General features: G+C 38.8%; 1 long non-coding RNA gene across 2 annotated transcripts in view; it reads right to left on the reverse strand.

The window, feature by feature from the left end:
- Positions 1–1400: 1400 nt before the first annotated feature.
- LOC112987696 (uncharacterized) overlaps positions 1401–24807 on the reverse strand; it is a 136157-nt gene continuing 112750 nt past the window's right edge. For both annotated transcript variants that reach the window (XR_010389328.1, XR_003260349.2), the window contains one exon: positions 1401–1682. This is a non-coding gene — a long non-coding RNA (uncharacterized LOC112987696). The remainder of the gene's footprint in view (positions 1683–24807) is intronic.

The raw sequence follows: 24807 nt of genomic DNA on the forward strand, positions 1-24807 counted from the left end.
TTGGCTCTTTGGCTCCTTCCCACCCTTGAAACCTGCTGCCAGGAAGCCATCGCCCCTGTTCCCAGCTGGACAGCCCATGTCATTGGCCCCACAGACCTGCTCCTGATCTAGTTCTGACCCATCAAAACCACTGGACTTACCAGCGATTAACCCTTGGAGTAGGGCAGGCTCTTACTACAGTTGGCTCAAGAGGCACTCAGTTTTCACTTTTCCAAACTCAGTGATCATCCACAGTGGAGAAGAAATATGCGTAATCCACATAATCACTCTTTCATCTTTTTGTTTTACCCTAATTTTTAAAACACGCAGTCATATAAGCTATGCTTTCTGAAAATCTAACCTGTCCTTCCAGTTCAGTACGGTCACTTTAGAAGTCCCAATCTGCTTGGCAATTTCCTGATAACAACCCTAACTTTTGTCAAGTTGAATAGTTAGCTAATAACATCACCTTTCACTCCACTAGGACATTCCATCCAAGAAGCTGAAAGCACATTACAGCTATTAATGAACAAAACTTTGCAACATCCACTAAAGAAGTCATTTTTAATCATTTTCGACAACCTTGTTTATACATGACAGAAATCACTTGATATGGGAACACCTCATAGAAGGTTTCCTTATTTTTTCTATTAGAAGAAACTATCAAAAGTAACCTTATCATTGTTAAAGATTGTCATTTTTGATTTTCTGAAATATGTAAAGGAACCGTCTCCCTCCATATGTTAATCACAGCATCTAGCTCTGCATTTGACATTTCTTTCCCATGGGAAACAAAATAAAGTAAATCTTTGGTACCTGCAGATCTTGCATTAAGAAAGTGCCAGACATTCAAAAACCTTCTGTAGTTTTTATTAACTTAGAAAATACTTATTCATAACTATTCTTAGGTCCAGATAAATTTTTTTTTACCTTCTATTTTTGCCTTCTAGCTATTAGCATACAACTGAGGTGCAGGAAAGGTATGGCACACATGACCCGAGAGAGAGAGAGAGAGAGAGACAGAAGGAAAAAGAGAGAGAGAACGAGAAGGCAGGAGGAGGGAATGGAGGAAGGGAGAAAGAGAGAGAAATGTCAATGCAAATTCTTAAACATCCACTTTAGCCTGGAAATATATATGATACAACTACTGATTTTCCTCTCCGAGTACAACTGACAACACAGGTGCGCACACACACACGCACACAAATACATTCCGTCAACAAGCAAGGAAAAAAGAAATGAACTTACAAAGCTACTGCAGTAATCAGGATACTTGCTCCTGGAAACAACCACACTAACAAATGTTCTTTTGTCAGCTCTTTGCATTTTTTCAATTTTCATTTTATTATTTAATTCTCAGCATACCAGAAATATCATTATTATTATTAAGGAAGGGAAAAGGCCTTACCATGCAGTGCATCAGGAAGAGATGAGAAGCACAGAGCATGCTGCAGAGATTAAGCTCAGCATGGCATTCAGATATCCTTTGGAACTGAAGAAAATTGTCCAACCCATTCTTCCTAACAAAGTGGACAAGTTTTCTCTAGGCTTGAATTTTTCACCAGAAGTCAGATCCTTAAAGTGCATTATATTTTCTTCTTCAGGAGATATATTTCCTCCAGTTAAGTTTCAGCTCTGCAATGCCATTTCCAATCAGCTCTAAGAAGTTCTTCACTCCCAGATTCGTTGCGTCATCAGACGGACTCCAAAGAAAATCAGAGAAAGAAAGAAGGAAAAAAGAAAAGAATATCTTACTGAAGTCCTGAAAGTACTATGCAGAAAAGAAAAAGAAAAAAACCCAACTCTGCATTTATTCTGCTATGTGTTTCACAATGATCAGTACTACCTCTTTGGTCTCCTATGTTTAGAGTGCTGATTATTTTCAATAAAGGAAGAGACAAAAACTTTCCCAATTCACACATGATGCTTTTTCATTACTACTGCTCGACTGTGTGCTACCAAACAACCCTTCTCATCTTAAGGAATCTTTAAAACCATCTGACCATAACACCAGCTGTCCCTTTCCCTTCCCATTGAGCATGAATATTAAAATTTCTAGATAAGCACTGGAGAACGCTTGACAAATAACCCAAGTAAACAAATTAAATTGAAAAGCAAAGCCCTCAGAGCAGGAGAGTTCAGGAGATACCTTGCCTGCAGGATTTGGGGACACGCACACTAAGTCATCGTAGGGAGGGAGAAAGGGATGAAGAACGGTGAAGGGAGGTTGGGAGAGGATGGGGTGGGGACTAAATGGGTGTTAGGCTGGAGTGGGATCCTGAGTCACCCTCAGCGTCCTGCCTCCTCGCTGACGGCAGCCTGGGCTTCCCCTGCACTTTCTGCAAAGCATATTAATTGAGCCTGGTTGCTGAGCAACTAACTCTGGGGAGCCACATGGACGGCTCCCGTTCCACGCCAGCAGCAGCAGCCCCGAGACAGGGGAGAGCCGGAGGAGAAGGGCTCCTTGGCTCCCCCCCCCCTCCTACGTGCCGAGTCTTCCCAGGGTGCCCCCAGCTGCCCCGTGGGGAAGCTTTGCGATGGACACCAAAGGCCCCCGTTGATGCAGCGGGGAGAGGACGTGGGCTGCCCTCCCCCCAGCTCGGTGCTGCACCGACAGGGCTCAGGCGAGGAGCCCTCCTTGTGCCAGCAGCACCGCCGCTGCCTCGAGCAGCAGCCCCCGCATCCCCACAGCCCGCGACGGGGCACCCCGGCCTGGGAGGGAGCCCGCCCGGGCATGGGAGGACATGGGCCACCTGGGGCAGGAGGGACAAAAAGGCAGTTACCCCCTGGAAAGGAAAGCTGGATTAACTCTCTGGTTGTCTGCCCAGGTTGCAAAGGTGGTGTCAAAATGATGAGCAACTCCCACAGTTATGCCAAAGCATGGGTTCAAAAGCAGGCTTGCAGTTAAGGCTGCGGCTGCTTAAACTCTGTCCTAGCAATAAGAGGGCAAGTGTACCCCTTATTTCTGACCTCTTTCATCACACTGTGCTGCAGAAAGACAGAGCAGGCACCTTCTCCAACTGAAAGAGCACAAAGGAAACCAGAGCTCCTGTCCAGAAGAGTTGTCCAGATGTGCTTCTCGGAGGCTGCAAAGCAGAGCTCTAAGTGTAACTCTGTCACTGTTTTAACAGATGCTGTGTTTAATTTGCTTATAAGAGGGAAGCAGCAACACCACCATGCATTTTTGACCATAAAGGAGACAGGACTGGATAACTGAACATTGGCCCTAAGAGACTCCTAGAACAGCCCGACCAACAGCCCCGCAGGAATGAGAGAGGATTTATGCAAGGTAGATGCCACATGGACAAATCCTAAACAGGGCCTGACCATTGCAATTCATGGCAGGACTTCCAGTGACTCCTGTGGCCTTAGAGAGTGAAAAAAAAACTCTGCAACAACATGGTGTCCAAAACAAGAAATTTCTCTTGTGCTATTATGTTGGGTAAATCTTTAGTCAGATCATGGCATTCATTCAGCACTGACTACACTGTCTTTCTGTTGCTCAGGTAAGACCTGAGAAAGAAAAGGCCCTCAAGATTTCTCTCCCTGTTGCCTGGCACTAAGTGCAGTATCAGGTCTTGACCAAACTGCTCACATGTGATAGCCATCAAAAACCCTAAATCAGCAGCTTATTTCTGTCACAATGACAGGACAAGTTAAATGGCAAAGCCCTGAGAACTGCCTTAGTTGTAGTCACAAAAACAGGTAGATAATTCTCTTTAGAAAAACTCCAGCCTATAGCTTGTGTGTGTGCTATTGAAATGCCAAACACCAGATCTTGATGAAAAGGGGACAGACCATGATAAATTAAAGAGTGACTTTTCTGACAATAGCTCGGCTTCACTTCATTCTACTTCCATGCTTTATATGGAAAGCTCTACAGTTTAGCCTCATTTCCTTAACAGAGCGAAGTTGTTCTTGTATATTCGAAGCTCATGAAGGACCATCAGAACAGCTCAGCAGAGCTGCTATATGAAACAGATCACAGTGTATTCAGCTCATCCAATATGTCTACTGATATGAGCATATACTGGGTATTCTTCGTGCATAAATTTGAAGAAAAAGTTAATTAGAAGCTTCCTTTAGTAGCTCCGATTTTGTCTTTGAACTTGGCAAAAACTACCTGTGACAATCTATGATCTTTCCCCCAGTGCGGCACATAAAGAAATAAAACAATTTCAGTACTAATTTAGTAAATTAAGTTCACTTAGTATCCTGTCAACAACAGGATACAGAATGATGTTTCGAAGGAAGAGATCCTGCAACAAGTAGTTCATCTGCCTCCAGGTAAATGTTTCTCCCATGCTCTCCTAAGATCAATTAAGATACTAAACATAGACTGCCCCTGAATGGTCACTGATTTATATAATTAATTTGGCATCGTTCACTTTCCCTGAATCTCTTCTTCTGATACTTTGGACATTTCTTTTACCTCTCATAGTACCTCATCTTTGCTACTTGATAGGAATAAATCCAACATAAGTCTTCTGTAGCAGTGGTTGATGCAAAACAGGTATTTTGTTGTGCACCACTGTTCTCATAGCCTTCATTGCTCCCTTTATCCCACAAGTTTACATGCTTGCAAAGTGCTGAGGAATGACAAAAAGCAGGACTGAAAGGGAGCTAACCCACTGCTGTCTCACAGCAGGATCAATCATGCACATGCCATTCCTGGGAAATGACTTTCAAACGAGCGCTTACAAGCCTCTGTTCTGGAGGCTCTATGCTTTTGAAAGGCAGTTTATTCCAGTGCCTCACTACTGTAACAAGGGTATTTCTAAGCTCCATAGCTGCAAAGTTAAACCTACTATTTCTTGTCCTATTCACAACAATCAAGGAAAAGAGCCCCTCCATTCCTCTTTGCAACTACCTGTTATGTATTTAAAGATTATGTCTCTCCTCAATCTCTCCCTTTCTAGATTAAAAAGTTATTTCACTCTTTACACATCTATCATTTTTTAGGTAATGGTTTGTCACACGCTGACCACTGGATCATAAGAGTATACAAAAAACCAGTGCGAAACTACACAAGTGTAGGGATGTACATTAACACATGCAAAAGGAAGAAGAATCAAAGAGATGATGTCTCACTTGGGAAGTGAGTAGGAGCAGGAAAACAAGGGGAAACTGCTTGGTGCAGTTGCAGTAGTAAGGTTACATATTGTTTCAATATTCCTTTTTTCTTCTCTGAATGAAAAGGGGTAGGAGGACATGAAATATGATTAGATATCATGTGTCTGACATGCAACTGATGATTTCTTTCAACTTGTGGAAAAGGATCATTTAAGGGCATAAGAAACGACTGCTTTTTCCTTCGAATTTGTATAATGATTCATGACATACTAAATCGAAGGGGGAACCTAAGGCAAGGTCTCAGGTAAGTAGTACATGCAATATACAGAAATACATAGAGAAAAAGATTAGGAGGGGAATATGTGCTTGGGAGGGAGGTAAGGCTGGAAAGCATACGAATGTACAGACAAAGGGAACAGAAAGAGGTAGAGAGATTTCCCTAATTCTCATAAAGACGTTATTGTATTTACATGAACATATTTCATCATATACTTGGTAAAGAAAGATTTGTTTCAACAGGATAGGCTATAGTTGTTCTACTTTTTCCCCTTTTTACCCCTTTACATTCATGTGGGTATCTGCTCTTATCCTCAACAATGCAATTTTTAAAGAGTGCGATGATAAGTTATCAATATCGTAATGTATCTTGTTTTGTACTTTATTTTTACAAGCAGGAATACTAAACAGTGAAGCTGTCTGTACTGAAGCAAATTTTATCAAAAGTGCTAGGGAAGGGCAGCTGAAGGACAAGCAATAAAACAAAACAACCAAAGGAAGAAAGCAAGTCAACAATTGGTAATTTCAAATTGAGAGCAAACTGCTTGGCACGTAAAAAGGAGCCATCAGATTATTAGAAGTAATTGTAGCAGTGGTAGTTTTGGAGATGTCAACATTTGTGCCTTTTTTTTTTAGAGAATGCAAAGCAGCTTAGATAAAACTCAGTCCCTGACAGAAAGCAAGTATAGCATCTCTCTTTCATTTGCACAAACCTTGAATTCCATCTTGGATAAATGCTTTTTACTAGGCATTCAAAAGGCTGACTAAGGCACATAATGTTCCATTCCTATTCCATTTTCTATTTCTTTCCTCTTCCCACCTTTCCATCCTTTCAATAATACCCTTATCCTCTTTGAGAAAATGAGTGTCCCATGAGCATAAACATCGCTACCAGGTAGGTCACTGCAGCCAAATCAGACCGGGAGCACCACTGAGTGTTCAGGTACCGCAGCCAGCTAGGGTCCATATCGCAAGACCTTGGGCACTAAAATGATGGGGAGGTGCAACAAGCTATGGCAACTGGATGGGCAGAAGCCTGTTTCATACTTTAGACTAGCATCTCTGTGTCGCTGAGACCTGGTAACAAGGAAAAGGCCCGAGGGAAACAAATGGGAAGAAATAGAAAAAAAGGGCTTTTTGTCAATCTTTTCTAGTCCAGAGTGTAGGAAAGGACCAGGCAGAAGGACAGCACTTGAAGCAGGTGAGTGAGGGCTGCAGCTGCTCTGAATTCGCAGCCCTGCCTGGGGACACGATGCCTTGGCTCCTGTGGGTGGTGGGATGCCCGTGCTGTTACAGCAGGGAAGAAAGCTGTGGGGATGAGTGGAGCGAGCCAACGGGGACAACGGATGGGCTCCTTACATAGGAGTAGAGGCTTCTGGGGCCCGACTGCCCCCCAGCCCAGAAGCGGAGCTGTGGTCCCTGGACGAAGAGATCTGGGGGCTGGAGAGATGTGGGCAGGAGCTGTAAGAAGCCAAAGAAGCGACATCCTGCACGGATCTCACTGCGAGTGCCAGGGCAGGGCAAAAGCGGGAGCCAAAAGCAGGGCTGTGCCAGCCTGAGCCGGGATGCTGGTAGCTTTGCTCCTCAGGTGCTCAGACCACCTCATCAACGACCATCACCGGGAGGTCCCTCCCCGCAGGCCGCCCGAGCGCGCTTTGGGAAACCGCACACAGCCACCTCACCTCCTCCCCCTTCACCCAGCTCACCGCCACCGTGTTGCCTGTCACCAGAAGCAACTGAAATAGCTTGTTCACCAGAAGGTTGGCCTTCATCCCAGTCAGATTTAAATACTTAATAGAGACCGTCACTTTAATGCTTAAGCTGCACCTTTTCCTACAGTTGCCATATCTTGAGAACTGAATTAGGTTTTTAAAGGCAGTATCATGTATAAAGGATACTGTAATTCTAACACAGTTGCAAAGACACACACAGATCATGGAAATTGTTAAGTATGAAATAATAGGTACAATTTAATTATGCACCAATTTTTAATTAAAAACCTGTGAGAATAATTTGCAAAGTTCTCTGGAAACGTTTCTCATTTTGACCTTTCAAATATCCTGTATCTCAGTTACTATTCAGTCAATTACAGCACAAACAACTGAATTGATTTCTTGCCTTTTTAGTTTAAATCTCATATAATACGTGCAAGAGAATTCGAACTCCAGTGAATACATTTCCAGATCATCATCAGCAATTAACTGGAAAATCTAACCATAAGAAATATAATTTCTTTCAAAAAAATCTCCAAGAACATGACATAGCATACACATACAGTTCTATCTATCTACAGTATATTTAACTGTAAATATAATAATATTTATGCAAATATAATACAAATTATTTCTAACATACGTTCAAGATAATATTACTATAACAATTATTTTCAGTATTCTGTATGGCAAATGATTGGATTCTTCTCTAGTTTACCACAGTGCAAATCAGACTGTTATCAGCTGTTATCATAGCTGACAAAAACTTACATCAGTGTGAAAACAGTACAGCTAAAGGTAAGTAAAGACAGTAAAATAAAACATATATTAGACTGGTTGTTCTCTTTCTTTTTAAGTAAATGGTGTTTTACTGCAACTTAACCTCTAACTGAATAATGAAAGACAGAAGTTTACAGCTTGTGGTTAATAGCTGATGGGGCTGCTCACACCTTTACAAGTTAGTCTGAAATAAACTTTTAATGAATCTGATTCTAATTTCACTTATAGCAAAGTAAACCTCATGTACATTCCCTGATTTCAATGGAAACATCCTTAATTTACATTGGTATAGTTAATAACAGTGCAGAGTTTGCTCTAATTTCAATCAGCTCTATATTGGTAATGAAGCACTTCCCTCCTTGCCTCAGCCCAACACTAAGGGTCACATTTCACTACAGCTATATCAAAAATGTATGCACAAAAGTGTGAAAACCTGGATAGTAGCACAGCTATACTCACTGTAGGAAATGCGTAGACTAAATAACTTTTTTGTTCGGAAAACGAAAAACCTGGTTTGAAACAAACTCCCTAACACGTAAGTGGAACATAAGTGAATAATCTCAACAGAGTTTAAAAAGTGGTATCTTGAGCTAAAATGCAGTTTTGTATAAGGAAGAAGCAGCAGCAAACATATTTTTTTCTGGGTCACCAACACTGAATGCAAGTAACACACCAAAATGAGCGGTCGGATCCTATTCCTCCCGACCTAGGTAGGCAAACTCTCTCTGATTTCTATGGAAAGAGGACTGGGCTCTGCTCTTATTACTAGCACAGCCTTTCTCGTACAAACCTATTTGTCACCGCCTATTGCACCAAATGAAGACAGACTTACACTTACAACACAGCTTAAATAAACTAGCTCCATGTGTACATTACACCACTCTGGGAGACAGGCACCATTTTCTGAGAAGCACTGATATATTTGCTGTGTCTCTATTTGAACTGGAATCTCATTAGAAAAACAGTAATCTTGCTGTACAGACACATAATAAGATAGGACATACAACACAGGAATTCATCAAATCCCAGGGGTGATCATCTGCCTGAAATCCTTTTATAGATAAGCATGTTCGCACAAGGTAAAGAAAAGCTCTCAAGTAAGTTAAGCAGCAACAGTTATTACTGCTGAATAAATATTCCCATTATTTCTCAACAGGCAATATACCCGCTGGGCAAAAAACATAACAGTATGCTAATGAAGGATTAGACAGGCACTGGCTAAATTAGTCCTATTACAGTTTTGTTAAGCACTTGCGTGTGCATTACATGACATTACTACTTTATAGCATAGAAGAGAAAGTCATTTCTTCCCTTTTTTTATTTGTAGCTGTGCTTTAAACAAGAAGAGGTGGAGAGGAGACTTCTAACCCTGGGATAACTTCTAAGCATTAGGGAAAAAAATCATAACCTGTATATTCATACGATTCGTACCTAGAGCTCTGAATTAGTGCTCTACACACAGTACTCTGATGGAATGAATACTTCACAGCAACCAAAGGAGTCCTACAGATTATTAAATACCCCAAAATGGACAGCAGGAGTTCTGGCGTGGTACTTCACAGTACCTGAATAAATGCATTTTGAGGAATTTGACACAAGCTGGGTTTAAGTATCTGCTCATGTTGCTACTATGAATACAACTGTTCTCCAAAATATACCTAGCTTTAATTTGTTTCGTAAAAGTGAGACTCATCTAGTTAACGCCTGCTGACACGGAGGGTTTAGTCTGGTTCTCTGTTTGCCACCAGCGAAGGTACCCTCAGGGGCAGCCTTCTGCTGAAAGTCACTGCCAACAAATCACAAAGTCCCCAAACTTCCACAGAGAACACACCTTATCCAGGGAAGAGCTGACTCCATCAGCAGTCCTGGCCGGCTTTTCTGAATCCTCCCTAACTAATCACTCCATTCTAATTCAATACTAATTCACTAGTATTTTGAAAAGTTTACAGATGAATAATGCACAGGTATTCACGGTGACTCCTCAGAGCCAAAAGACAAAACAAAATATACAAATATACATTCCCAAGATACTCTGAAGTTCCCCTTTAAAAAAAAGAAAGGTCAAAACATGTTAAGTGTTTAGGGGATATCTATTTCTTAAACATTCCCTTTGTTTTCAAACCTTTCTTTAGTGCCTATTTCTGTTTAATTAATCACAGTGTTTGCACATCTTAAATGCTTTGTTTTAATGTCTCACTCCCTTTTGAGGATTGATCTGCTGTGAGATTTTAATGAGAGTCATTTCTCATGTTTTTATGCAGAATTATTATGCAGAGGAGAAAGTGATAATAACTCAGTCTTCTGCTAATTACACATCTAATAATTCTTAGAAATTTATTTATAATTGCATATGCTAAACGGTTTTGTTTCAGTTATCACAGCCAGATGGAAAATAGAGCTTAAATTGCTTTCTGTAAACAACCATATTTTAAAACAAAAAATAAATACGAGTATCTATATTTAAGCACAGCATACTCTCTTAGAGCAGATAGTCATTCTTGGGAAAAAAAATATTAGAGAACCATGTAAAATCTTTGCCCTTCAACAATAATTATTTCTTAAACTAGTAAACATTCTCAGAGGACAGAAAAACTTAATTATGAGAAAACTATTTATGGTCAAAGTGTCTTTTGTTTTCTCAATTATAATCAGATCTTTTACGTTAAAAGTCTTCAAATAGGAAGCCTTACCTCTAGAGGCATAGCAGTGCCATTACTTAAAGAGAGTGACTGTTCTTTCAAGGGTGAAAGAGAAAGATTTATCTATTTTTGACACTGTTACATTCCCACTTGAGAGCTAGGAAACCTCCTGTTTACACAGTATTTCTGCCATAGTGCAGGACTCATCTGAAATGTAAGCTGCCCAGGGATTCAGTTTAGCAAATTGTGTTTTCAGGAAAAAGCTGTTCAACCAAAATCATCTTTAGAAAGTTAATTCTAAACATATTATTATGTCTAGCATATAGAAAAACATTGTTTTAACCACAGTAATCAATCTAGAAGTAATTACATGATTGCAGGAAGAGATTTAGACACAGATACTTCACTAGGTACAGCTAATTGATGTGCAAGTCCTCTTCCAATAATATATAAGTGTACACAATATTTGCCTATGTTAGGGATTACTTTAGTATGGAAAGATAGCCAGATCTTGGCTACGGAAAGCAATAATATTGCCATGGAAATTTTTTAGCTTACAAGTATTGGATTTATAACCTGACAGAAAATGACAACATGCAAGTACTACTGCATCTTTACCATTTAAGAAGTACAGTTTGCCTTCATATCTAACACATTTCCCATCACTGCCAGTCCCCTGCGAGCCCCCACTCCCTCACCAAAATGAGAGCTAGAAGAGAAGCCTGTAAGACTTACCTGCTTGGCTTAGAGGAGATTAAGAAGTTTAAAGCACCAAAGTCCTTATGATAATCAGCCACTAGAATTTACCTTACGTGGAAATAATTACACTCTTCCATCTTTTAGCTTTCTCAGTAAGTGCAAGCTAGTGACGGATGCCAGCAGCCTCGTTAAAATATCACTGTAATCCGTTCAAGCTTTGGAGATTGCTTAGAAACCCAGATCCATAAACATGCACTGTCTATAGCTTCATGAGCAGCTCAGCATTTCCAAGGGTGCACACATCTTCCTTTCGCAGTACTGTACTGTACAGAGCATTCTACCTTTCCTGATTTGAGTGGAAAGAATAAGCTGTTAAAAGTAAATTGTATAGGAACAAAAGTGCTTTTACATGTTTAAGCTTTCTCACATCAAAGTTACCATTCTAGGAAAGGAGACAGCCTCTAATTTTTTTTGATTGTTGCTTTTTCCTATTAAAGAAAAGCTTCAAATAGAGAAGCAGGCAGCAAAGAAGAAGATATAACAGTTCAAGAAGCAGCAGGCAAGGATGGGTGTCTTGTGATTGCTTTGAGTTAATACTCCTCAGGGGGAGATGAAAAAAGCACAAATACAGCAAAATCTGTCTTACAGAGTAAAAATCTGTTGTATAAGCCAGACTCTGGCAAAGAAAAACAGCATGAGCACTTACTCTCTTAATTTCTAGCATGCCAGAGTGCAAAGGAAATTAGAAGCTTTATGTTTATTAGAAACAAACAGGTAGGAGGAGAGAAAGAAAATTCAGAGTTTATGTAACTGCTGGAATTGTTTCTGCTCCCCTCAGAAATGTTTAAGAAAGCTCCAAAATCTATCAGAGCCGTGTATGTGAAAGCAACATTTATCAGGACCACAGAACATTTTATCATTTCCAGAATTACCTGGGACATATGTGGAGGATGAACATTTAATAATGCTACACCCCCTAGATATAAGTAAAAACTTTTGTGAATGCTCATTCTTTAGCCTAAACACACCAGGTCTTTTGGGCTGCCTGGAAAATACGACTACAAAGGATATTACAAGAATAGTAAGTGCTGAGCGCTTTTGAATAGCTGACCCAATTATTGGCACTGAGCAGTGGAAACTTCAGCCTAAAAGAGACTGATTCAAATCCCACTGAAGCCCAGGAAAATTGATTTTGAGAGACTGTGTAGGAGGTCTTTCTTCAGCTAGCTCCTGTGTCCATGTTCATCACTACACAGACCACAAAGTCACCATAACCATCTTGGAAGGAGCTGGTTGAAACCCTGCTCTGATCTGGAAGTCATACAGACATAACAGTGCAGTGCTGAGTCTCAGCTTGCTTGATGTATGCAATACAGATACAAGTCTGTTCTCTCCAGGACCAAAGAAGTCACATTATGAGTCCAATCATGGACAAAACTCTACTGAGCAAGGTGCTATTCAAGCATAAAATGAAGAAACTGCCTAATTTCATGAATTTACAGTCCGGTTGTCACCTTTCATACTATCTATGCACACTCCCTACCTGCAAGGCCACCAAATCTTGCAGAATTCAAGTTTCTTGAATTTAAAGCTTTCTAATTATTAACCCTGCCATATTTTGTTTTGTTTTTTCCCTTAGCAGAGCTTGGTCCAGCCCTTTCAAATCAGTAAAAACACTACATTCTAACAAAATAAAATAAATATTAACTCCTATTTCCATTGGCCCAGTTGAGAGAGAGGCAGGAGCCACCACACATCTGCATGGTACAGTGAAAATACAAAACATGGGAAAAAGAAATGCCCACATTTCATATCTGAGTCCTAAGAAATTGCTCACCAACACAGCAAACTGCACATCCTTGGCTCAGAAGAAAATCGCTGATAGCTCAGGACTTTGCTTGAAAAAAAACTATAGCACCAGGTTTAGTTTGCAAGCTCCTTTCTTTGCCATGTTTACAGTTCCACATTTTATTGCAATCCAAGTATCCTAAGCTTGTATGTGCATGCAAAACTGCCTGCCCTTTGATAATGCTTTGGCTGCTGGTATTAGTGAAGAGGAAGCATCCTGCTCAGTAGCAAATTTACTTGCATGTCCTGAGGCTCCAGATATGCTGGCAACCTCCTCACCAACTCTGATACCCAGAGGAAAGGAAAGTACACTTGCTGGACGCTCAGCAACCCCACTACCCCCGGAAAACCCTCTGCTAGAAAGACGGCAACACAGTTTTGTGAGCACTGAGGAGGAAATCCCAGCCTGCTGCTGTCTAGCAGTTTTCAGGGGCATCTTAAGTTGCATCAGCTCCACACAGACCTATCCAGGTTCCTAAGAAAAGACTCTTCTTCCTTGTGAGCTCAGAGATTTGGCTGAGTGTCCACTCCTTTCAGGAGTCTTCCCATGACCCTGGTCCCTCCTTGCTGGCTCTCCTTCCCTCCACAGCCTTCCAGCCCCAAGGGCAGCCACCAGCAAAAGGCTACTCACCTGCCAGGCCTTTGACAGAGCATCACATGCAATATCTCTGCAGTAAAAAAAGCAACTAAAACAGTTGTACCATCTATCATAACGCATGTAAGCAAAAAGCAGCGCTTCCAACCAGAAAGAAACCACCGCTGCCACTGACTCAGCACCCCATGAGACCTGAACATTAACATGTATTTCCCACTGCACTGCTGTAAATTCATGCCACAGATAAAGGGTTGCCCCCAGCACTGTCACCACAAGAAAACCTGCAGTATTATATGACAGAACTCTCAATGCCATTCTCCAGTCATCTTAGGTTTGACTTTTAAGTATACTCAGTCACAGATTCTGTGTTTTAGCACACCTAGGCATTTTGGGTTCATACTCTGATAAATTTTTTAAGGTGTCTGATGTTTAATGGACAGATATCGTGGACTTTTGAAAAGCTGGACCCCTTTCGCATTGGGCAAAAGGGGAAAATAGGGAAAGAGATACCACATATCATTAGCTGCTTTCAAAAATATAGGCCAGTGATCATGAAATTTGATGCTATATTGTTAAACATCAAGAATTTCCATGTTTTGGGACTACAAAATAGACCTGCTCCTAAAATTATTTTAAATGCCTGAATTAGCCCTCTCTGATCAGGTCCAATAATGCTTGAGTAAAAATACTAGCCTTATATTTTGCAGCTTGAATACACACTTCCTTGTATACAGTGCAAAATACTTTCAATATTCATAGATGCATTTTAGAAATAGAGGTCAATGTATGCATGTCCCAAAGCTATGATATTAATAACACTAAAGGACCTAGAGCTTTCCATGAGAATATGTGTAATTTCAAGTATCGACTGTAAAAAATGGAATTTGTTCCAAGGGTTGTTTTTGCGAAGGAAGGTGCAGAGTAGTTCCAGACACCCTCCCTCCAATTCTGAAGGGACTCTAAGAGTCCCAGAAGAACTCCAAACATCTTCAGCTCCCCTTGAAAGTCATCAGAAACTGAGTGAGGGTGTACAGCTCCTCAAAGAGCCAGGCTCCTAGCAAGTGTGATGCTCTACTGTGCCACTTAGATTTTCACACATACTATTCTAGCATGAAAAAGGCTTTGACAGATGAGGATCAGTTCCTTTTAAACATTAGATGCATCTCCCCGAGCACTGGAGACCTCCAAATATATTTTTTTCCTTTTGTCATCCTTGCCAAAGCAAGTCTGTCTACGTATCTTAGCAAGTTGCTTACACTAAATACTATATTATGACCGATTTCCTTGGTGAAGTGTAATCAGATGGTAAAATAGTCCCAAGACCTAAAAGAAAATGTTAAGAAGAAACATAACAACTACTGAAAGTTAATATTGTGCAGGATGCAGAGTCTTACAAGAGGAAACAATATAGATGGAACATGCAGACAAACGGGGGGGGGGGGGGGGGACACTGGTGTCTTAATGGCTACACTACCTTTATTTTTAACTGGGAATGTGAACTCTTTTTCATATCCAGAAAAAATTTACTCGTCCTTAAAGAATAAACGTAAGAATCAGGAAGTTGAGTCAGTATGTTTAATATACAGTTTTGGTTCAAGTTAAGCTATCTTTCAAAGTAACAGTTCAGGATCACTTCTAGTTGTGGTAAGAACAGCCAGAAATTCAAATGGTGTTTGGTTTTGATTAAGTTTGACTGTCTACTTAAACACTGCCTTTATTTCAGGTACAAACTCAGTTCCAACACTATGGAGTTGGACTTGCTGCCACTGGACTATCTTAGGATAGTCCCCTAGAGATCAAGGCATATTATGTTCCCTGCAAAAGAATAGAACACGTATGTAAACATATCTAAATCATGCCAAAGCATGTGACAACATGAACTTAAACAAACAACTTGTTATTTATCATCCTTTGCTCACAGGGTGCCAGTGGCCAGATATCTAAGCCATGCTTGAGAAAGAGGTAGTGTTTCTTCTTGCCGTAGGAAGACACACAAGCTGCACTACACCACCTTCAGTCAAAGCAAGATGTCTCTGATCCTTCACTTACTTTAAGAAAAGGATGCAACAGACTTGTTGCAGAAGTTGTGCTTGTGATGAGTGGGGGGATACATAATAAGCTGTCAGAATACCTGGATATGATGCCCATTTTTTCTTCAGGCTTTTATGAACTGCATATGGTCCAAGCATGCATCACATTCAGAAGTGAACTATGTCAATCAGTTCTTGAAAAAACTCACTCTGAAGTGATCGATCACCCCTTAGCCCCCTAAAGATAAGAGATACATTACAAAGTGCAGAAGGACACAAAGAAGAAAGATGATCAAAGGCCAATTCAGGCATAAAAGTAGTGCTGGAAAGGCTAAGGGCAAAGAAGAAATAGAAATGCTAGAAAAAAAGGTAAAGGAAGAGAGATAGAGGGAACAGAATGAGGAGGGCAATGAGTAACAGCATTGAAACACATGCAGAACGACAGAAGTATGGAGCAAATAGCTGGGAATCTCAGCACTCATTTTCAACTTCACAGAAAGATAATATCCCAAAAGCCTGCACAAAGTAACCTCTGAAAAGACAGGAACTATCTAACCCGCATTGGTATGTTCTTGGCCTTTCGTGAATAAGTATATTTGTTAAACTCAGTCTTAAAGAATGCATTTTGTTCTTATAGTGTTTATTCATACCTATCCCTCTAATCTAACATTTACAATTTTTCAATAACAGGAATTGCAATAACAAACACTCAATTTAGTTATCAAATTATCTGCTCAGTACCACTGAGGGGATGCATTGGAGATTGAAGGGGCACACCAAAGAAATCCAGTGCAATTCTGAAGGCTGTATAAATTGCAAAAATAAGCTCAATCTAGTGTACATAATGAACATTAGCCACAGGGAACAGCACAAGACACCATTACACCTGGTGTTTCTCCATCTGAAATCACCCAGCTCAAAATACTCTGAACTGAGTCACTGTTGAAACACTCCCTCCGTCAGGCTGAAATGCAGTGTGATACTTATGACCACACTTCAACAGCTTGGAACGAAAGAGGAAAAAGGATATCATGTCCAATAAAAGTCCTGATAGGAGTATCAGGTGAGGAAGAAAAAATTACCCAAATTGCAATTTTACCATGCCATGCAATTAACAATATGGGTCAAATTTGCTTCTGATTTAATATCCAGGAACCAACCGCTGTCAATAATTGAAAAGAGAAGGCAACCACTATCCAAATGCTGCTTGTCTGTCTTTTTAAATAGTCCCAGGGAACATTGCAAGACTAAGATTGCGTTGAAGATTTTATCTAAAAGCATTTCTTTCAGTTCTGAAGTGTTCATGATCTGGTATATGGGTGCCTTGGGTCCAGATACATGGAAGCAAATGACTTGCTCACTAAGAACATAGATGTGTTCTTGCAAACTGAGCTGGAGCAGTTTAAGAAAACACTGCGCCCCCCCCCCCCCTTTCATTACCATTCATAAATTAAAAATCATCACCAACCAGCTGCAAAAGAAGCAGTTTAAACTAAGCAATTTTGCTTTGCATTGATATGGATCAGGTATGCTCTTATGAGCAGTTACTGCATCTCAGCTGACCAGAAGAGCAATTCCCAGCTCATGGCTAGTAACCAAAAGTTGACAGCAGTAACTTTTTAATTTCTTCTGATCCACATGAACATACCAATTTATACTTTTCCTTGCTTCAATTTCAACAGCACATATTGCTTTCCACAAAGTGCTGCTCATTCAGGCCCTAGTGAGTGTCAGTGCTGCCTAGCTAGAAACTCAAAGGGATCACATCTATGGTCAAAAAGAGTGTTTTAAAAAAATATAGGCTCATAGGATAGTTCAGGCTGGAAGGTCAGGAGGCCTTCTAATCAATGTCTTGCTCTGACCCAGTTTTGCCTGCTTGCCAGAAGTATTCACACTTCTTGCAAGCATAGCTCTAGGAACAGGCTTCTATTAGTATCGAACATGTGAAAGATTGTATTGCTGTTTCTTTTCAAATTTTCCTCTAATTTCATTCCCTCAAGAAAAGAAACTACTTGAATATTATGAACATATTATAATCTTTCTCACCATATATTAGTCTGTAAGCTTAACAAACCACAGATAAATAAACTGCAGATACTTTGCATTAGTTGCTGATTTGATACATGGGAAAGATTTTTGTGTATTTATGAAAAAAAGAGGACACATGAAAGACTCAGTCCAGTCATCCATTCATAACCACATTCATACTAGAGACAGCCTGTGACCATAGCCATTTACTGAACACTTCCAACAGGATCTCCATTAACATGCTTAAAACTCAGTTTAAACAAAAAAGAGTATGTTTGTATCTCACATGACTCAGATTAACTCAGCATAACCATCAGTCAAGCTACATAAAAAGAGGAATATAAAATCACAATGAAACTGTAGTCCTGTTTTTAATTATAATGGCTTAACCAGACAGAAGGAGCATTCTCTTTGTGTAACCATGCTCTTGTAGGATTTCAGTCCAAAAACTCCATCATTTTTACTTCCTTTTCATCATCACAGCTCAATTTCATTTCGACTTGCAGCTTTTGATGGCAGCACTTGAGAGTAGCATTCGAAAACCGAGAGCTAGTGTAATCATCGTTACCTATATGTAAAGCAGCCATAATATTTACTTCCCACAAAGAGACACTGTGATGCTTTCATTATGATTAGTAAAATGCTTTGCAATCCACAGATGGAAAACAACCAAAGTCAAACAACTCTCATTAGTAAGGAAGTTTCAGCTTTTCAGTCCACTTCTAGACTGGCATTCATGTATTTTGCTCTTCACTATTCCTATAAGATCTTCTGCTGTTTGGTCTTCAGGTTCTACTTTTATCCTCATCCTTGGAAACAGATGACATTGTGTTCTGACATAATGCTTTGCACATTTTCCCAATTGAATATCAAACAGAAGCTCCAAATTATGAAGTTGTTAGAAAGCAAAATTTCAATTACCTAAACATTAGCATCATTCACACTACTGAACACCTTTCAGCAACCATAACCATGCATTACTTTACTAATAAACCCAATTGAAGAATAACACTGCTTGACTTTGGTTTACTAGATTTCTTGTATAATTATTATATTTTTTAAGATTTTCTTTAAGGATAACAAAATACTAGAAATAGGCAAGATTGGAATAAATGGTATTCTTACTCGCATTTGTACAGTACCAACATATCGCCAAGCAAAACCATCCTGAGTTTTCTGTCCTGACACGTTAAAGCAAAGGTCACAATAACTTGTTCTCATGAAAGATCCTGTGGCACTTCCCATAAGCTTTGGGTGACAACTTCAGAAACTTGGACAAAATCCAACTCAGGAAATTACCTTCTATAACTGTATCAAATTATTTCCATAGATTCAATTGAGTAATACATTTTTCTTCATTCTCCATCTTAAACTCCTGTTACTAGACAGCCTGCAGTAATACGAACATTTTATCCAAGTTTAGACTTCTCAGACAATTCTAAAGAGTTAAATTTTGCAGAGTATTTTAGGAATCACTGCGTTCAAAGGAACCCTAAAAAATTAAGTTTTTCTATTTTTCCTCTTATGTTAATGAAATAACTTCTTATGTGAAGATAGCATTTTTCTAAAGTCTGCATCTAATTTTTCCACTGGTAATTTCTTATTCATTTTTATTTACTTTTCCCCTACAAAATGGTGACTAATAATTTCTTCTTTCAGCCCTCTTGTTCGAAACTGCTCATGAATTCTTAGCAGGAAGAGAGACAGACAGACAGACCTGTTTGTTTGTTGTTAACATGGAAAATGTAATGGAAAACATATTCTTTGTTGATTGCCATAAACCTCAGATATTTAGAGCACGACAATGGTCAACAGCTGAATATCTAAAGCTGCTTGAAAATGTAACTAAAGCTCCTGAATTAGGCTGAAATGCTGTTATGAGTCTGAAATTCATGGGAAAGATTAGGACCAAGGACCTGTGAATATCCTGGCTGAAGGCTTTGGGAACACTTAACTTGGTAAAACCACCAGAGAAAAACATTGGGGCCTGCTGTGCTGCAGCAATTTCATAATTGCACATTATCTGCCTCTCTCCATCAGCAACACCTAGAAAGTGACCACTTCTGACGCGGCACCTCGTCTCAGACAGCTCTGTTCCAGTAGCTTGGACAGGTTGAGCCTTATCGTTAATGAAGGCGGCTGTGGTCACCTTGCTCTGCGCACAAGGAATGTCATGCTAAATCACTTGTAATGGATTTGTTTTACAGACACATTCCTAGACATGTTGAAAATCCAAAACATTCAGCTTAATTTTTCATTCTGCTTTTCTTTGAAAAACTTGTGTGAGTTCTATAAATGTTGAATGGCTTTCTACTGGAAAGTGTATGCTTTAAAGTTAAACCTTTTTAAAATATATCCTGTGTCCATACTTGACATCTGAGCTTTTCTGTGACTTATAATACCTAATATTGACCAAAAAACCCTTTAAATTCTGTGAAGAAAATATCTCCTGAAGAGACAAACTTGTTAAGATGCTGTTGATCTGCATAGACTCATTTCCTTCTGTGTACATTTTGTCTACAGTTAGTTTTGGATATTAATATTATTCTCTGCTAAGTATTTCAAACGATATATCTAGTACTTATTACATCAAACAGCTGCTTTAAAATAGTCTTAAAATGGAAGATTAAGATCCCAAATGTCAGTCAGCGACAGTGTTATAATTGCATGCACAACATTAGTACAACCATGAGCATCTGCAGTTTTGAATACCATTTTCAAATATTATTTTCAATTACTATTACACTATGGTGTAATATCTTTGTATAACCAAAAAAATGCATGTGAAACTCAGCATCCAATATAGCCCATGTAATATTTTCACAGACAAAGTACATGAGACAGAATAAAGCTTGTTTGTGTATTTTTGAAATTCCAGGCATTTAATAAATCACAGCCTTCGATAGGTGTGGGTGATTTCCATGGGGGAGAGGACAGCTAGGTTGTTTCTTAATGCACTAATTATTATATTTTAGAGGAGTGATAATCTCGGAGGAAGGTCCCATTTATGGGGAAACGTTATTCATGAAATGTAAGCCTAACATGATACTCAGTAAGTTTCACCCTAAGCGGTCCTCTTTTCGGAGGATATCAGGAACTGTAGTATGCTAGGTGATACACGTGTTACTTAACAGGAATTTTCAAGCTTTTTCTTGGCTTTGCAACTTTAAAGTTCTTTTAGCATTTTGTTTTGTTTTTCTTTTAAAGGTAATGTATTATACACACGTTCACAAAGACAAACAGAACCAACTAGCAACATTTGCACAAAAATATATTTTGTGCCAAAGGCTGTGGAATAATTCAACAAGCATGCATATGTACCAGGAGCAATTACATAGTTCTGTAATATATTTAATCTGTTACATTGTATTTCTCTTTCTAAACACTTATTGTACAAACTTCTCCCAACAGATCCTCATAAAATACAACAGCATTGCCTGTGTGATCATTACAAAGAGTAGTATTTCTGATTTAAACAGTTTCAAGCTGAACAAAATGAGGCAAATTCTATTCTCATTTTTACTTTGATGAAGAATTTACTTAATAAATTGTAATCTAGTGAAATTATACAAACCTTTCATGATAAAATCCAGAACAATAACTTTCAGAGGCCATAAGTCAAATCAAATTTACACAAAAATTTTCTGCAATATGCCCACTACATAGAAAGCTGTTTATCTCATAATCTTTATACTTTCAAGTACGTACATCTCATATACAATGGTGTTATTCATTACTGAACCTAAGAAAATAGGAAAATGATTTTTTTCTTTTTCTTTTTTATGAACTTTTTCAGGTTTGTCCTTCAACAAGTTATTTAAAACTTCAATTCTTTCTTTTTTCAGTACTAATTTATTCTCACCTCTCCTTGCTCAAGTTAAAGGCTAATTTATATGCAGCAAATACAAATATTCCATAAGAATCTGCATAAATATTTCTCTATCCTTTTATACAGTATCTCATTGTTACAGTACTTGATTCCTCTACAGTTTTAACAAAATAGATGCTCTATATCTCTTAATAAATCAGAAGAGGATACCTATTAGATAAGTAAGGAAGAGTGTGGAAAGCTATAAATGCTGATATGACCCTCCCAGACAAAAAAGAGTAACTTTGAGAACTTAAAAGAATCTCTTTCATCAATCTAACAGTCTTAGAGCTCGTATTATGTATAGCCCAACTCAATACACCAATGCAGATGCTTTGCTCATCAAAAACTTGAAGACTGTGTGACTTCCCACCACAAGAGGATATTGTAAACAAGCAATAAGCAAATTTCTTATAGTAGGTTTGTTGGCCTACCCTGCAGAAAGTTATAACCATTACCTGACATTTTTTCTGAAATCTGGTATTTCCCATGGCCTTAAAAAATGTTATGTCTGGGTTTTTGCATTAAAGCATTTTTTTTTTAAAAAAAAAAAAGGAATACTAATTGTTTTGCTCAAGTAAATGTAAACCTTCTAAGTTAATGTAAAGTAGGGCAGGTACACCAAAAGCACTTTTGGGATAATTTCCCACCTCCCCTGGGAACAGACTTCTGGCTTTCCAGTTTCAACATTAAAAGCTAGTGGTGAAATTCTGTTCTATTTCCCTCTACATTCATTGAAATAGGAATTCATTCATGATTTACTGTCAAATAAATCTTTCCATAGATTTTTATGTTTTGGCATTTGCTGTGTTGCAAACATACTTTTTGAGATTAACCTCTGTGAATGCAAGTGAGATTTATCACTTTCACCCATCACGATGGGTTTTAAACAATATGAACCAAGTACTTACGCAGAGAAAGCTGAAAGACTGTTTGAAAGGCACTTCTCTCTATCTGTGATAATGCTTTTGCAAGCATTGAAATTCTGATTCCAGATATATGACCTTTGAAAATGTTCTCCCTGTTTTTTTATTCTTTGATGTTGGGAATTTATATCTCAGTAGCATGAGATATAAATGATGATGTAGTAGATGATCAAAAAACAGTTCCAAGCAAAGCATTACCAGAGTTTTTTGCCAATCCCTTTCCCTTCCTTCTATAGCCCCAAACTTCTTGGTATCATGTAAAAAGAAAGGCTTTTACAAGGAAATAAAGATATTCTTTCTGTTTTGACAGCAAGAAAATACACTTAGCAATTGCTGTAAAAAGCCATATGGAATATAGGAGTACCAGTGATGCACGCTCAGGCCTAGTCATTATTAAAGCTAATCTCTTGTCTGGATTCAGTGGGAAATGCTTTGACATCAAGTCATTGAAATGGAAGAAGGAGTCTTCCTCTATACTGCTTTCGACAAGCTTGTGATGTTGTGTCATGCATTCAGTGTGCAAACCCACAAGCCTGGGCACCAGCAGTACAAGCACCTTTTTCAAAACTGGTAAATGCTATTTTGTAAGACCATTCCTTTCTGGTGAAACAACGATTCCCAAGACTTCCAGTCAACAGGTCACTGTGAGCCCTAAAAATTTCTCCCCAAACATCAGGCCTTGTTTTCATGAAAATGTTATTTGAAACAGTAAAACTAAAACTAAACTCACTTTTGCACAACTAGGTAGGACCTTCCCTGCACAGGATCACAATGTGAGACCCAGAAGATGCATTTGGTTGGTCTTCATAGTATAACACCTCCAACCACTTTGGCTTACTATTCTTCATCCTTAGTTAAACAAGGTAACTCAGAACTAAAATATCAGTAAGTCAACTGTGTAGTTGATTTGCACTAACTAGGAAACAGTAACTCCCTGTTGGATGTGTAATTTTCTGCCCTTCCGCCTCACACTGTAATCAGTATGCTTATAGCTTGAATACATGCTCAGCTACTGAAGAACAAGAAGGTGATGTATCCACAGCATTTTTCCCAATCTCCTGCCAGGTGCTGCACTGACAACAGGATTATAGGAAGTACTTAACATAAGACCCTTTTGTAGTGAATGCATTATCTTCTGAAATGTCTTTATTCCAGGACAACTACCTCTCCATTCACATTATTTGTTTTTCCTATCACAGCCTAAGAAATTTGTAAATTATTTCAGTTTCATATATCTATCACATGAGAAAGGTTTAAGGAAGCCAAGAATATTATAATTTTTTTCTACATTCAACTTTAGAAAGCGCATTTTATTTGAACTTCAACATTAGTGTCAAAAAATTGACTGCATTTGTGCAGAAGAACCCAGTTATTAAAATCTGAATTAATCATACAAAGTAGCAATAGAAGATTAGGAAAAATGGTGGTTTATTCCTCAAAAGAGATCCTGAGGAGGTCACAGTGTTTAATGACTTCTTACCTTCTGTCTTCACAAAAAATGTCAACCGTGATCATACAGCTAACAAAATCAGCAGCAGAGACAGAAATAAGTAATAAAACTAGAAGAGTGACAAACACTGGAAAATAAGTAAATCAGAGGTTTTAAAATAAGCTAGACTCACTGAAAATTCACCATGGGTTATTTTGTTTCAGCCAGCTTTTTATCTCGAGGTTGACAAACTATCTTTTGAAAACCTGTCAAAAATAAGCAAGGCTCCACGGAATGAGAAAAAGGCAAATCCTAAGCATATTAAAAAAAAAAAAAAAAAGAAAAAAAGAAAAAGAAAATAGGAGAGAGACAGGAAAGAGGAAATAACACCAATCAGCTTAATTTCAATTCCTGGAAAATCCTGGAACAAACAGTCAAATAAATCATCCACAAACACCTAAAAGATAGTGAATAGAAAAGTAACTGCCAACTTGGATCATTCAAGATCAAATCCTTTGAAATGAATCTAATTCTTCTGTATAGGAAAACAACCAGAATTGCTGAGGAATAATAGTGGAAAATAGGCAGACAAAAATAGCAATAATGAGTCAAAACAAAACTTCACTCAACTGAGTATCTTTCTCTGACAGTAGCCACTAGCAAGTGTCAGGGAAGAACATAAAAAATATGGCAAGTATACACTTATCTTTCCTGTAGTAGATCCTCCTGGCTTCAACAAATCTGCAGCTTAGTGACCTTCTGAGTCGGAAGCTGTATCTATACATCCTTTTTCTGCTTTACATTCAAAAAAGGAAGGATATAATTTTTATTTTGAATAAAATTCTACAGGAGTCCATTGTAGATCTGCTACTATACTATATTTCCATAAGTAATTTTCATGATGGTGTAGATAGAATATACTTAT

Source organism: Dromaius novaehollandiae, chromosome 5 (assembly GCF_036370855.1).
Source record: "Dromaius novaehollandiae isolate bDroNov1 chromosome 5, bDroNov1.hap1, whole genome shotgun sequence".
NCBI lineage: Eukaryota > Metazoa > Chordata > Aves > Casuariiformes > Dromaiidae > Dromaius > Dromaius novaehollandiae.